This window comes from Alligator mississippiensis, chromosome 1 (genome assembly GCF_030867095.1).
Source record: "Alligator mississippiensis isolate rAllMis1 chromosome 1, rAllMis1, whole genome shotgun sequence".
NCBI classification, from domain to species: Eukaryota; Metazoa; Chordata; order Crocodylia; family Alligatoridae; genus Alligator; species Alligator mississippiensis.
Window position 1 is genome coordinate 413,065,283 of NC_081824.1, and position 13,744 is coordinate 413,079,026.

At 49.4% G+C, this 13,744-nt stretch overlaps 1 long non-coding RNA gene across 2 annotated transcripts in view; it reads right to left on the minus strand.

The window, feature by feature from the left end:
• LOC109286383 (uncharacterized) overlaps nt 1–13,744 on the minus strand; it is a 111,656-nt gene that overhangs the window by 61,898 nt on the left and 36,014 nt on the right. Inside the window, exons 2-4 of one of the 2 annotated variants that reach the window (XR_009462462.1) lie at nt 3,563–3,690; nt 3,358–3,471; nt 2,985–3,143 (exon numbers count right to left, since the gene is read on the minus strand). This is a non-coding gene — a long non-coding RNA (uncharacterized LOC109286383). Of the gene's footprint in view, nt 1–2,984; nt 3,144–3,357; nt 3,691–13,744 lie in introns of both variants that reach the window. The other variant, XR_009462458.1, reaches the window with a different exon arrangement.

Below are 13,744 nucleotides of genomic sequence, written 5' to 3' on the forward strand. Positions count from 1 at the left end.
GGGGAGAGCACCACCCCCTTGGGAGCCTGTTCCAGATCTTGGCCACTCGAACTGTGAAGAAGTTCTTCCTAATGTCCAATCTAAATCTGCTCTCTGCTAGCTTGTGGCCATTGTTTCTTGTAACCCCCAGAGGCACCTTGGTGAATAAATACTCACCAATTCCCTTCTGTGCCCCCATGATGAACTTAAAGGCAGCCACAAGGTCGCCTCTCAACCTTCTCTTGCGGAGGCTGAAAAGGTCCAGGTTCTCTAGTCTCTCCTCGTAGGGCTTGGTCTGCAGGCCCTTGACCATACGAATGGCCCTTCTCTGGACCCTCTCCAGGTTATCCGCATCCTTCTTGAAGTGTGGCGCCCAGAATTGCACGCAGTACTCCAACTGCGGTCTGACCAGCGCCCTATAGAGGGGAAGTATCACCTCCCTGGACCTATTCGTCATGCATCTGCTGATGCACGATAAAGTGCCATTGGCTTTTCTGATGGCTTCGTCACACTGCCGACTCATGTTCATCTTGGAGTCCACTAGGACTCCAAGGTCCCTTTCCACTTCCGTGCCACCCAGCAGGTCATTCCCTTGGCTGTAGGTGTGCCGGACATTTTTCCTCCCTAGGTGCAGCACTTTGCATTTCTCCTTGTTGAACTGCATCCTGTTGTTTTCTGCCCACTTGTCCAACCTATCCAGGTCTGCCTGCAGCTGTTCCCTGCCCTCCGGCGTGTCCACTTCTCCCCATAGCTTTGTGTCATCTGCAAACTTGGACAGAGTACATTTGACTCCCTCGTCCAAGTCGCTGATGAAGACATTAAAGAGTATCGGTCCAAGGACCAAGCCCCGAGGGACCCCACTGCCCACACCCTTCCAGGTCGAGACCGACCCATCCACCACGACTCTTTGGGTGCGACCCTCTAGCCAATTCGCCACCCACCGGACTGTGCAGTCATCCACATCACAGCCTCTTAGCTTGTTCACCAGTATGGGGTGGGATACCGTATCAAAGGCCTTCCTGAAGTCTAAGTATACGACATCCACCCCTCCTCCTGTGTCCAGGCATTTCGTAACCTGGTCATAGAAAGAGACTAGATTGGTCAGGCACGATCTGCCCGCCACAAACCCATGCTGGTTTCCCCTCAGCATAATTTGCCCTGCCGGGCTCTCACAAATGTGAGCCTTGATAATTTTTTCAAAGACTTTACCAAGGATGGAGGTGAGACTGACTGGCCTATAGTTGCCCGGGTCCTCCTTCCTCCCCTTCTTGAAAATGGGGACCACATTAGCCCTTTTCCAGTCCTCCAGGACTTGGCCCGTGCGCCACGAGCGTTCGAATATTCCCGCCAGTGGCTCTGCAATGATGTCGGCCAGTGCCTTCAGCACCCTTGGATGGAGCCCATCCGGGTCTGCCGATTTAAAGGCATCCAGTTCTTCCAAATGACTCTGCACCACCTCAGGATCTACGTATGGAAGTCTGGCGCCTTGCTGCTGCCTCTCTACAACCCCAGTGAGAGACTTGTCGTGCCCCTCACTTAGGAACACTGAGGCAAAGAACTCGTTGAGGAGTTCAGCCTTGTCCCCCCTATCTGTCACCAATTGTTTCTGCACATTTAGCAGAGGTCCTATTCCTCCCTGGGCCTTCCTTTTACTCCCAATATATCTAAAAAACAATTTCTTGTTGTCTTTTACTTGGGTTGCCATCCTCAGCTCCATGGTAGCTTTGGCCCGCCTAACTGCCTCCCTACAAGCACGAGCAGAGGAGGTATATTCGTCTTTAGTGATCTCACCCTGTTTCCACTTTTTATGTGCTCCCCTTTTGGCCCTTAGGCTGCCCTGGATTTCTCTGGTCAGTCATGGAAGCCTTCTGGCCCCTTTCCCTTTTTTGCCTCGCTCGGGGATCGTCTTGCTTTGTGCCCGAAGGATCGTTTCCTTTAGGCACAGCCACCCTTCTTGGGCTCCCATCCCTTCAAAACTCCTACTCTGCAGTGCTTCCTTGACTAATCGCCTGAGTGCATTGAGATCAGCTTTCCTAAAGTCTAGCACTTTCACCCTACTAGTTACCTTACCCACTCGCCGTCTTATGTTGAATTCTATTATTAGGTGATCACTGTCTCCCAAATGGCTACCGATCTGGAGGTTCCCTATCATGTCATCTCCTGTTGCCAATACCAGATCCAGTATGGCATTCCCCCTAGTGGGACCATGCACCTCCTGTGTCAGGTGGAGGTCCTGTACACAGGTTAGAAACCTGCGTGAGCGATGGGACCTTGCTGTCTGCGTCTCCCAGCAGATGTCCGGGTAGTTTAGGTCCCCCATGACTACCGCCTCTTTAGCTTTTATGGTCTCTGAGAGATGCCTCAGGAGCCCCGCATCTATTTCTTCCCCTTGGTGTGGGGGTCTGTAGCAGACTCCTACCACCAAATCCCTTTCTCCTTGCCCCCCATGTAGCCTAACCCACAATCCTTCTACTTCCTCAACCTTGGATTCTGTCTTGATGAGGGTTGATGTATATTGCTCACTGACATAAAGTGCAACCCCCCCCCCTTTCTTCCCCGACCTGTCCTTTCTGTACAATCTATAGCCCTCAATATGTACCGCCCAGTCATGGGATGATTCCCACCAGGTCTCTGTTAGCCCCACTAAGTCATAGGTGTTTAGTGCAAGCAGGAGCGCTAATTCATTCTGCTTGTTCCCCATGCTCCTAGCATTAGTATATAGGCACTTGAGCCCTGCTACTGGTGCCTTTGCTGCCCCCCCGCTCCGAGTCCCAAGGGGCCCATTGTTTCTTACCTTCTTGTTTCTTACCTGTTCTGTAGTGCTGATCTCCCCATGGCTTTCAGGTTTCCAATGTTCTCCTTCTTCAGGCTGGGCTGTCCTTGTGGGTGCCACATGGTTTGGTGGTCCACAGCTTCCCCTGCCCTCGTACTCCCCTCCCCCCGACGAGCCTAGTTTAAAGCCCGCCAGAGGAGATCCGCCAACCTAGTAGAAAACACACGCTTACCTTTGGGGGACAGGTGAAGCCCATCCCAGCTGAGCATGTCCCTCGTCGTGATGTGCAGGTCATTGTCCAGGAATCCGAAGCCTGTCTCGAGACACCACTGCCGAAGCCGCCAGTTGGTCTCTCTGATGCAGTTCTCCTGCCGTCTTCCTCGTCCGGTCACTGGTAGGATGGAAGAGAAAACCACCTGTGCACCGAACTCCTTCAGCACGCCACCCAGAGCACTGTAGTCCGCCATCAGGTGATCGGGGGTTCTCCTGGCCGCATCATTAGTACCCACATGGACTAGGACCATGGGGTAGTAATCGGTGGGCTTGATCCTGGCCTGGATTACCTCCGTCACATCCCGAATCTTTGCTCCAGGGAGGCAGCATACCTCTCGTGCCGAGGGGTCCTGGTGACAGATGGGTCCTTCCGTACCTCTCAGGATGGAGTCGCCTATGACGAGCACTCGTCGCCTCCTCCTCTGGGTCCTCGTGGATCTCTTGATCTGTTTGGAGTGTGAAGAACGTGGTGTTTCTTCTTGCCCAAGGGTTTCCTCCTCCCCTTCCATCTCCTGCAGGGTCGCCAGGGCCTCGTACCTGTTCACCAGTCAGACTGGAGAAGCTGGTACCGGTTCGCTGCGAGCTGCTCCGGTCCTGGCTGTGACCATCTGCCACTCTGCTGTGGAGGGCACTCCCCGGGCTGCTTCTTCCTTGGGTGCCTGGGCCTGCAGGGAAAGGAAATAGGGCTGTGCGCTGCCCCCCGCCTGTACTGTGGAGCTGTGCGGCATTGGGAGCCAGTGGGCACGGAGCCAGTGGGAGCACAGGACCCACCCCAGTGACCCAGTGCCTGTGCCAGCGGGGTCCAGAGCAGGGTGGCAGGACTGCGGGGTCCCAGCCAGCAGGGGCTCTATGGAGCCAGGCCAGTTCCCCCCCTCTCCCTGCTGGTGCAACCCAGCCCAGCTCCACAGACCCCTGGCAGCCTGTGCCTCACTTTGGGCTCCACCAGTGCTGGCCCTAGGACATATGGGACCAATGTCCCAATGTCTTGGGACCAAAGACATTGGGACATTGGTCCCAAGATGGTGACCAGGGGGCGGGGCACCTGTCAAGGGGTGGAGCTACCCATGTGGCCCTCAATACCCTGCCAAAACTGGGTAAGCGGCCCTCCACCCAAAATAATTGCCCGCCTCTACCCTATACTGTATCATTAGCCTCTCACTTCCTCTTCCCTCCTTTTGTTCAGAAAGCACAAGACCAGAACAAAACAGCTTCATTTCCCTCTGAAAATTCTCTAGCTGACTGCCTCACTGACCTGAGTAGTGAAGGCAAAACACAATGGATTTTTTGCCATACGGCTGTAAGCAGCTCTGTTTCTGCCTTCAGAAATACAGACCCCGTACCTGATTTCAGACACAGCAGAAGCAGGCTGAAGTGTTGTCAGAGGCAATAAAACAGCTGAAAGTGAGTGCTGCAACAATTTCTTCCTCCTTTTTAAATCTTTACAAACCAAAAGAAGCCTAGAAACAGAGAGCTGCTTGCTCATGTGCAAAGACAATACAATTCCTGGTCAGTATAATTATTACAGTCTTTCAGCAGATGCTTAAAATGAGATGAAGCTTAAGGGTCAAAGCTTGCTCACATTGCTCTGGCTCCATCACAGCTGTTTTGGCACCAACAATGACCATGCCTTTTGTAGTGTCATTTATCCCTCTAGATTTCCTTCATCCCCTAGTCTAAGGGTTTTTCTGCTGTGAACTGGTCAGAAGCAGCCTGCAGCTTCCTATGGATCAATCTTTACTGATTCAAACTATGAGAGGTCCCTCCCTACATTTTTCCTTTATCTTTTGTCATTTGTATTGAGCCTCCACAGACTTGGTGGAACCTCTGGAAAACTTTTGGTCAACCTGAAATAGGAACATAAGGCAAACTGGTTTCCCAAATTGTGACAGATGTATGGAATACAGGCAGTCCTCACACTTACGACACAATTAGTTCCTGAAAACTATGTCTTAAGTTGAAATGTTGTAATTCAAACATGATTTTCCCATAGAAGACAATGTTATAAATGGGGGATTGGTTCCTGAACCTAGGCCCGCTACCCTATTTTCACCAAAACTAACTTAGAATTTTGTACAGTACTCAATTATAGACGAGTAATACAGCTACATTTACTTATTTTATACTGGACTGAGACTTATGTTTTTTCAGTAGAGTTAGTGCTGTAGTGGTGACAGTGGCAATGAGCAAGCACCAGATGAGCTGTCTGACAAATGGCTCCCAAGCGAGTGACACGCTGCTGCTCCAGCCACGTGTCCAAAAGGGCATGGAGGGTGGGGGCACGTGTCCCTGGATCTGCCCTGCATGCAGGCCACCCAGCCCCAACCAGATCTGGGGACACATGTTTCCCCCACTCCCAATCCCCTCCCGGACATGTGGCGGGAGGTGCCAGATGAGCTGTGGCTTCTCCTGCACCCGCCCATAGTCCCTGCTCCCAGTGCTGCTGTGGGCAACTGGGCAGGGAGGCACAGAGGGGCTGCCTCACCACTGGAGGCTTAAGCTCTGAAAACACCTCTCCCCCCTACCTGGGCTTAAGTCTTCCTGGCTTCCACCACCCCCCGTCCCCAGTGCCTCCCCACCCCACCAGCAGCCTGCCCCCTTCCCACACTTCCCGCAGGGCAAGCTGGCCTCTTCCTTGCCAGTCAGAAGGTCCTGCTTCCAAAAGAAGCAGTGGTGGGCCGATTCCTTGCTGCTGCCGAGCCTCCCTGCCTGCCCTGGGGCTGGGGGGTGACCTGTCATGTGGAGAGACACGGGCCTTCTCACCGAGGCAGCAGCACCCCTCAGTGCCACCCTTTCGGGGGGCAAGCTGAGCCACTGTTGCCCAAAACCTCAGGTGCCCAATCTAACAGGGGGAGGCTTCCCAGCTTTCCAGTCCCTGTGCTGGTCCCCACCGGCTCATGCCGCCCCCAGTGGCCTCAGCTGCACTCCTACACTACCCCCTGGGCTGGGCCAGCCCTTCCCAGAGGGCAGCCAGGTTCCAGGCGGGCACAGGAGCCTCTGGAATGCAAAAGTAGCTGCGGGCTCAATCCTTTTTTCCTCCAGGCCCAATCTAAGTCTCCAGTCTGGCACAGCCCCAGCACTGACAACCTTGCCCCAGCAGAAGCAGCAGTGGGAGAAGCCACAGCTTCTCCTGCAGCTGCCCATAGCCCCCACTCCCAGCACTGCCGGAGTGGGGGCTGTGGGGGGCTGCAAGAACAGCCCAGCACTGCCCACCTCACCATGGGAGGAGCAGCAGGGGAGCAGCCAAATGAGCCATGGCTGCACTCTGGGGGCTATGGGCAGCCCTACTTGGCCATGGGGGGAGCAGTGGGGGAGCAGCCAAATGTGTCCCGGCTTCTCCTATGGCTGCCCATAGCCCCTGGAGCGCAGCTGTCTCATCCAGCTGTTCCCCTTGGCAAAGTGGGCAGTGCCAGGCTGCACTCTGGGGACTATGGGCAGCTGTAGTAGCAGCCCGGTACTGCCCACCTCGCTGTGGGGGGAGCAGCGGGGGCCATGGCTTCTCCCAAAGCTGGCCATAGCCCCCAAAGCGCAGCTGCAACTCATCTGGCTGCTCCCCCACTGCTTCCCCCACAGCAAGGCAGAGCCACTCACAGCCCTCAGAGTGCAGCCCGGCACTGCCTGCCTGGCTTTGCCAGGAGCAGTTGGACAAGCCATGGCTTCTCCTGTGCCCACCCATAGCCCCAGCTCCCAGAGCGCTGTGCAGCCCTGGCTAAGCAGCGCTTGCCCCAGCCCCTGTCCCTCCCTCACTGCAGGGACCTTAGAATCATAGGGCTGGACAGGACCCCAAAGGATCATTGGGTCCATCCCCCTACATGAGCAGGAAAGACATCTGGGGCCAGGTGACCCCAGCCAGGTGACGGTCAAGTCTTCTCCTGAAGACCTTTAGGGTAGGTGATTGCACCACCTCTGGGGGACCTGGTTCCATAGTCTGGACACCCTAGTTGTGAAGAAGTTTTTCCTAATGTTCTGCTTTAATTTAGTTTCTGCCTTCTATGATTCTATGGTTCTATAATTTGATGCTATGGGGAGATGTCCAATAGGTAGGCCTAAGCAGTCCTGGAAAAGCCTGTGCAATTCACTGGGAGAAAGAGTACGAAGAAGAAATTCTAAAGGGGTGATCTGGGGGAGGGAGGCAGAGAGGTGTGGGACCCTGGTCTGCCTACAATGTTCCAGAGCTCCATTCGGCAGACAACTGGATCAGATGTTTTGTTCCTGTCCTTCTCTGTATTTCTGTTTCTTAGATTTTAAAAAAGCTTCACTTTCCATAGTTTCTTTTGTTCATCTCAAATTCTCATCGTATAGGACAAGGCCTATAGTTGCCAACCTGAGAGAGTTTGCAGCATGAGAAATGGTCCATTTTATTAATGTTTTTAAATACTATCACATGAGTGGCCATCACAGTGATTTAGAGTCTGTCCTTCTGGTAGATCAAAGTAAATCTCACAATCAGATACTCTCTTATCACACATTCTGATTATCTTATTTTATTTTCAGTTGCCTCTGGATTTTCTTAGAAAATGCATTAACTTCAGCTAAGTGGGGACTACAAGAAAATCAATTGACAAGAAAGCCATCCAACCAGTCCCACTACAGGGCTTCAATCAATTCAACTTCAGGCAAAATTTTTCTTTAGAATTCTTCCAAGCTCTGTGACCCGCCAGCAACTCCACAGAAACCAATGGCTCCACATCAGTAAGCAAGAGCACAATTTGGCATTCTTTCCTGTCATTCAGTGCTCACCAGCACTCAGGCTCTCTCCATATTGGAAGCTGATACTCATTAACAGGGCTGTACAACTGGTGTGCCATGGGCCACATGTGGCCTACAAGGGGTTAACATGTGTTCCCCAAGCTCCCACCCAACTGCTACTAAACTTCTCAGGGCTGCACCTCCTCCCAGCTTCTAAAAACGTAAGAACAAAAGAGCTGCCATACTGGGTCAGATCAATGGTCCTTTTAATTCAGTATCTTGCTTCCAACAAGAGGAGGGAAATGCCCACCCATGGGCAGATCTAGGATTTTGAAAAGGGGAGTAACAATAGGGTTGTACAACCTCACATATAACACAATATATATGTTTCTTCAGTTAAAAAGAAACTGGAAGTTTAGCTAATATGCCAGAGGCCTAGGGCTATATTATTCAGTTTAAGATCAAAGCAAAAACAAGTATATGTTTATTGTAATATGCATTTGCTATATAGTACATATAGAAACACAACAAACTAGGGGGAAAAAAACAAAATATGTTGTTTCATTAGTCCTGTGGTCATTAGCATTTTTCCGATTCATAAAACAAAGGCTAGCCTTCACGAGTATCTTGACAGTTCATCCAATGCTCCACTGAAAGTTATTTCCAGTTAATGTTTTTAAGCTACAATTAAAAACAGTCTGCAGGGCTGTGAAAAGGGAGCTACATTACTAGAAGCCACTAACAGATGCAGAATTATAGAAGAGAGGCTAGCTTGATTCGTGGAACATCAAAACCATTAAAAAGGAGAGAGGGTAGTTAACACCTGCGGAATGATTAGAAAGAATCATTTAGATTACAGAGAGCCATGAACTTAATTGACTCCCTCACTGCTGCCTGAATACAAATTCTGCTGCCATTGTCAAGCTGTTTCTTTTTTAACTTTAAATGGACCAGAAATCATACAGGAGGTACAACTGCACCACTGAACCCCCCCTAGATCCACTCCTGTGCCCACCTGCTCTCATGCACATGAGCATGTGCAGCCTGGGGTGGGGGGAGGGGGCATGGCCTCTGCTAGTGCTGTCCCTGGCATGTGCAACCTCTGGGGCATGTGGCCCTCAGCTGCTTTGAAGTTGGACAGCACTGCCTAGGAAACCAAATTCAACTGATTTCTTGTTGCAGTCTCCCAAGACCAGGAAGTCTTGGTAAGACCACGGAAGTCCTTGTCCACTCCAAGCTCTTCCCATGGATTTTCAGATGGGCTGCACAACAAGGTGCAATAAGAAAATGGACAGAGCTAGTAGGTGTTCCAATTGCCTAGTGAGGCTACTTTGTAGGGGCATTGGCATGGAAGCCTGTGGGAAGGCTGCACTGGAGGATAAGGTCCTAATGAGCAGGGATCTTGGTTTTCTCTGATTTAAAAAAAATTCCCAATTTTCAGTTAAAAAAAAAAAAGTAACCTCAACTCCATATTTTTCTGTGATTTAAATGAAACACTGCTATATATATATTTAATGATGGTTCATTTAAATCACAAAAAATGTGGAGTTGGGGTTACTTTTTTTAACCAAAAACTGGGGATTTTTTTTTTAATCAGAGAAAACCAGGATCCCTGCTAATGAAGAAGTTTTAGAGATACAGAAATTCAATCATTATGCGGTCTTACTGCTGCTACCTCTGTCCGTGTCTTGCAGAGTAGAAGACCGAGGGCACTGGGCTCTTGACGGCTACCTCCGTCACCCCAGGATTTTCCTTTTTTTAAGATGGCACAAAAGGCTTCCAAAATGGAGGAAGGTGCAAAGTGCACCTTGGCCTCTATCTGTGAATGGCAGAAGACAGAACTCCCTCCAGTTAATGAGGTCAGTGAAGAAATTAACGGGTGAATTCAAAGACCTGTTATGCAAGAACTCAGACTACACAACTATAACACTTCACTCTTGCCTTACACACTCTGCTTCTGAAGGAGCTTGCAGGGAAGGACATCTTCACTTCACTCTGTCACAAGAAGTAGCTACTTACAGCCAGGCACCTTAACAAGGGATCCAAGGAGTTTACTATCTTGCCCATGTACTTGTACTGCCCCCACCCACCCCATATTTGAGAAATTTACAATCTTTTGTACATTTAGCCTATCTCCACGTGCCTAATAGGGCACTGTTGTTATGCCAATTCACGGAGGAGCTGATCCACAGTGAACTTCAGTGCATGGTACTAGATGGGTTTGCAAGCACTTTGCAAGACAGAAACAGAATTGAAGAGAGCCTTGATAAATTTAAGAAGTGTGCAACAGGAAACAGAATGAACTTCAACAAAGACAAATGTCTTTGACATGACAGGCAGGTGATCCAGGCTGACCTGGACAGGCTCAGCAAGTGGGCGGACGAGAATCTGATGGTGTTCAACGCTGATAAATGCAAGGTTCTCCACCTTGGGAAGAAAAACCCGCAGCATCCTTATAGGCTCGGCAGTGTTATGTTGGTTAGCACTATGCAAGAAAGAGACTTGGGAGTCATCATTGACCACAAGATGAACATGAGCCTGCAGTGCGATGCTGCGGCTAGTAAAGCGACCAAAACTCTGGCTTGCATCCATAGATGCTTCTCAAGCAAATCCCGGGACGTCATTCTCCCCTTGTACTCGGCCTTAGTGAGGCCGCAGCTGGAGTACTGCGTCCAGTTTTGGGCTCCACAATTCAAAAGGATGTGGAGAAGCTTGAGAGAGTCCATAGAAGAGCCACGCACATGATCACAGGTCAGGGAAGCAGACCCTACAATGACAGGCTGAGAGCCCTGGGGCTCTTTAGCCTGGAAAAGCACAGGCTCAGGGGTGATCTGATGGCCACCTATAAGTTTATCAGGGGTGACCACCAGTATCTGGGGGAACGTTTGTTCACCAGAGCGCCCCAAGGGATGACGACTAGGTCGAATGGTCATAAACTACTACAAGACTGTTTCAAGCTGGACGTAAGGAAGAATTTCTTTCCTGTCCGAGCCCCCAAGGTCTGGAACAGCCTGCCACCGGAGGTGGTTCAAGCGCCTACATTGAACACCTTCAAGCATCCAGTTTGCTCTTATCTTGCTGGGATCCTATGAACCCAGCTGACTTCCTGCCCTTTGGGTGAGGGGCTGGACTCGATGATCTTCCGAGGTCCCTTCCAGCCCTAATGTCTATGAAATCTATGAAATGTACGTACTACATTTAAGGGAGAAAAACTGAATGCACGTATACAGAATAGGAGACTGCTGAAGGTGGCCCAGAAACACAATGTGAATCAGCAATGTGATGCTCTCATAAAAAGCTGCAGTAATTGAAGTTTTGTATGTAACATATGGGAGGTGATAATATCACTCTATTTAGACCTAAGTAAGCCTCAGTGGAAGCATTACATCCAGTTCTGGAAGTAAAGAAACTGAAGGAGATGTGAAGGGGAGTGGATCATGAGGACAAAAGAGTTATAATGCCAGCTGGCTGAGGAAGAGTTGATAAAACTGGTTAAGTTTATTCTGGAGAAAATGAGATTAGGGAAGGAACATAACAGCAGCTCATGAATATTTGAAAGGCTTCCTAAAGAAGACAAAATTTCAGTCCTCCCTTACCACAGAAGCAATGGACTTAAACTGTAGCCAAGGAGATTAAGATTAAATCATGGGAAAAACTTCATGAGCTATAGGGCAATGGAACAGGTATCCTAGGAAAGTCATGGAATCCCTATTCTGGAGGCTTTCAAGAAGGGCCTGGATATGGTAACTACAATAGGTAGGATGTACACCAAAGAGGATCACTAATATATAATATGCATCTAAATTTAGATAAATCTATCTAAATCTAAATTCACACTACAGAGAATCACTATCCAGGACTGACACTATATAAGACTTATATATGATAAAATTTGTAAATGTTTAAGATATAAATTGCCTTGGCTGCAATAAAAGTATAAACATGCCAACCACTAAACCAAGTTTACTCTAGTGAAGCAAGAAACTAACTGGACTGGAGTCAAAATCAATTACAGCAGAGTGCCAGATACATGGGTAGAAGGACATGGGTCACCCAGGTAACCAAATGAAGTGCTCATGGGAATCTTGTCATATAAATAATGCCATATCAGGCTCTACCTTGTAGTGATCCCTTGGGTTTAAGAAGCAAGTGTGCCTGTCGACAGATGGGGAGGCTGCTCTGATGTGCTGTAATTACAGCACGTTAGAGCAAACTCGATTAATCTCCCCTGTGATTAATCAAGTCTGCTGGAGCATTGTAATTAGTGTGCTCCAGCAGTCTCTACGTCTTGTGTATCAACATCCCTGTGCTTCAAAATGGCAGTGGGAGGGCACTTTAATTAATGCATCCCCCTCAGCACCCCATCTTCCCCACACACACTCCTGGAGCACATGTGAAAATGCCCCAAATGTCTTCTACCTGACCTGTTAAGTGGTCAAAAGACTACAAGAGGCATGGTTCCATTTCTCAGGCGTTTCCCAGAACCTCCATTCAAACCTGTGGGAAATTGCTAATAAAAGTTTTGATTCTCAATAATTTCTTGCAATACTGTAGACAAACCTGGGGCAAATCTTTTTTTTGCTCTAGGGACTTTTGCTTCCACTTATATTTTTCCCCATGAAATATATTGTAGGTGTTATTGTAAGTAAGATAGCAGGGGAACAGAATTAATAGTGACACGTACCCAAGAGGCCTGAAGGAAAAAGGGAAGTAGCTGGGTAGAGAGGTCAAAGCGACTGCTGCAGGTAAACAGGCCAGTCAGGAAGAGGCATGGGGACAGAAGTATTTCTCTTTACAAAGCTACATGAATAATTATCAAGTCATAAATTCACCAGTGGGGGGAAGGGATGGAAGGTCCCATAGTACATTGATCACATTGTCATTTCCAAGAATGTCAGTGCCACCAGTTCCAATACTGAAATCACCTGCTATTATTATTTCCAACTCTGGAACTTTATTTGGATCACCTTGAGAGCATTACATAATGATTCCCCTTTCAAGATTATATCAGTTCTAGGTTTAAATGGTGGAAAATATAATACATTCATCAGAATCAGGAGATAATTGCCTTGAAATTTAGTAAGTGTTGTTAATAGATGGTAGAACCTATTTCAACTTCTAACCCCCACAAGCAGGCTCCTTACTAAGATGAGAAGGGGTGGATCCAGAGGGGGTACAGTAATGCAGTTGACCCTTCCCCCACCACCACCACCTCCTGCTTTTGGATTGGATCCAGTCCAGGAACCTCTGGGGACTTTTTTCAAGTCCCAAAAGTACATAAGAATTTCTCTCCTTCCCCTCCATGCTCAGAGATGCATCCACTTCTCTCTCCTCCCCTGCCTACTGCTGCTGCTTTCCCTACAGTCTGGGGTATGAGGGAGGAGCTTCAAAGCTGATCCTGCCTGCTCCAGCCAGGCTGCACAGGTGATGGGCATGGGGGATCCCCCTTTCTAAGCCTGCTCTCAGGGGACCGGGTAGGGTGAAGGAACCCACCCCTCACCCATCTTAGCTGCTACTGTGGTCACTGTTCCTCCCCACCATCCAGGCAGCCAAACTGGAGTGGACAGGAGGAGACTTGAAGCTTTCCTGCCCTCAAGACAGCAGAGAAAGCAGTAGCAGCAGCTGGGAAGGGGGAAAAGAGGAGGGGAAGGGATGTGCCTCTGAGCATGGAGGGGAAGGGTGGGGGATTCTTGCATGCACTTGAAAAATGTCCCCAGAGGCTGCCACAATGGGGTGTGTCCCCATGGGGGAGACGGAGAAAGCTAAGAGCAGGTGCTGGATCCACCCCAGGAGATGAGTGACCAAGCTTCCCTACAGCCACCCTTTAGCTTTATCCTTCCAGCCATTTTTATAAAATGACAGAAATCCAGGAATGGATACCATCTGCCCAGACAATGTCTCCTGTAAAATCACAATATTTCAATCACTGATAAAAGTTCTCCACTATGAATTGGGCAATTTATTTGAGAGTCCAGCAATGTTCCAGACCAATAGTCCAAACTCACTTGAAGATGTAGCAATTTGCTTCTCCTA